The sequence below is a fragment of the Lactuca serriola genome, chromosome 1 (genome assembly GCF_051521515.1).
Source record: "Lactuca serriola cultivar US96UC23 chromosome 1, Lser_US96UC23_V15, whole genome shotgun sequence".
Classification (NCBI taxonomy): Eukaryota; Viridiplantae; Streptophyta; class Magnoliopsida; order Asterales; family Asteraceae; genus Lactuca; species Lactuca serriola.
Window position 1 is genome coordinate 123,433,414 of NC_136408.1, and position 1,875 is coordinate 123,435,288.

The following is a 1,875-nucleotide window of genomic DNA, read 5'->3' on the forward strand; positions in this document are numbered from 1 at the left end:
AATCACTTATAATTTAAAATAGGTTCCTAACATATATAAAATTTTGGATGTTGAAATTTGGCATAAAATAATATAAAAGAGACATCAATAATATGGTGGAGTTTTCAATCCTTAAATTAATAATACAAATTTTGATGTGGAAACTTAGCATAAAGTAATATAAGAAAGACATCAATAATATGACGGAATTTTGAGTCGTTAAATATATACCGTTGGTTTATTTTATTTAAATGATATACAAACCTATTTACAAAATAATCATACTAAAAAAAATCAAATTACACGAGAATATTGTATGATTTGTATCTAACATCCTTACAATGTACATAATTGACGAAAGCAAAGATTTTGTAATCTTTAGGCCTAAGCAAAGTATCTGATTAAAAATCACGGATTTGAATAAAAAAGCATCTTCATTAATGGTATAATTTTAGTAGAGAGCAAATGACCAAAATGCCATCAAGAAAGCTATTCCACCAGCAACACAAGCCAAGTCAAGCCGCCTCTCTCTCATCTCCATCATCTCTTTTCTCTCTCTTCTCTTTTGAATATACTCTTCGTATCTCCCTTTCAGGTCATCACCTCCGCCGTTGAACCTTGTGCTCCGCCGCTCCGCCACCGTAAGTCCTTGTAGAACTTCCATACTGTTCTTCCCGCTTAAACACTTCCCATCTATGTCCTGAACAGTTAAACTCATCCCACTCACGTATAACTCCCCGCTGGTTCGTTTAACCCCGCATGTAATCTCTATGTTGCAGTTCACGTAGTCGCTATCATGCACAGAAACGCCGGAAACCGCCACAAAGGCGAAAGTCAACTCTATTTCATCGGTCAACCAGTTCCGTTGAACAGAAACTGGTTTTTTGCTGGATAGATTCACAGCACGGTTCTGGGATGGGTCTATCAAGATCCAACTCAAAGTCATGTGCTTTTCAAGATTCGATTGCATTACCTGATCATCGCCGGAAAACTTCACCACCGATGGGATGAGTTCTTTGGGTTCGAGTAGGTCAATTCGAAACGGAGAAGATTGGAACCAGTCGCTCGGTGTGGTATTTGTGGCTTCAACCTTGGAGAAAACCAGCTCGTCGTGGTATCTGATGTCCACGGAGGAGATGATTTGGGAGGTTTGTGGTGGTGGTGAGGTTGTGGAGAGGTGGTTGGAGGGAGATGGGAAGGAGTCGGAGAAGAAAGAACGGTGGCCGGAGGGGAAGTTGGAAATAGCTTGTTTGACTAGAGGGTCATCGGTGGAGGGCCAATTGGAAGAGCAGATATCTGACCATAGTTTCTCGTCGGAGCAAAGGGATTGTAGCAGCGAAGATGTGCAGCCGGCGGCTGCGAGAGTTTGACCGTTGAGTCTGGTCAAGATGTGAGTTTGAATGATATCTTGATGGATTTCTGCTATCGCCATGGATTTCCTTCTGAGCTCTAGAATGGCGGAAAGGACTAAAAGGATTGGTGAAATGCGTGTATGTGCGCCGTGGGGTATATATCCTTTTGGAAAATAAATAAATGCAATTTACATCCCTTCACTTTGACAATATTACAGCTTAAGTCCGTCGAGGTGTTATTTGTTAAAGATAAGTTAAAAACGGTTTAAAAATTATGTAAACAAAAAACAACATTGAACGATATTTAGACATAGTTAATGAATGGAATAGGTTGGTCAATAGACGGAGCCTGGATGACTAACTATAGCAAAATATAGGAAAAAAGTAACAAACATTGAGTTAATAAAAAACAATAGCATTTTAGTAAAATTAATATTAGGTGTGAAAGACATATGTTATATGTGTTTATTAAAAATAAAAAATTAATATCAATATATAAATATTAAACATTTTATAAAGTAACTGAAAAAAAAATCCATATGTT

General features: G+C 37.7%; 1 pseudogene; it reads right to left on the minus strand.

Moving 5' to 3' along the window:
* Positions 1–203: 203 nt before the first annotated feature.
* On the minus strand, positions 204–1,455 carry LOC145098239 (F-box protein At2g27310 pseudogene; annotated as a pseudogene).
* Positions 1,456–1,875: the final 420 nt, after the last annotated feature.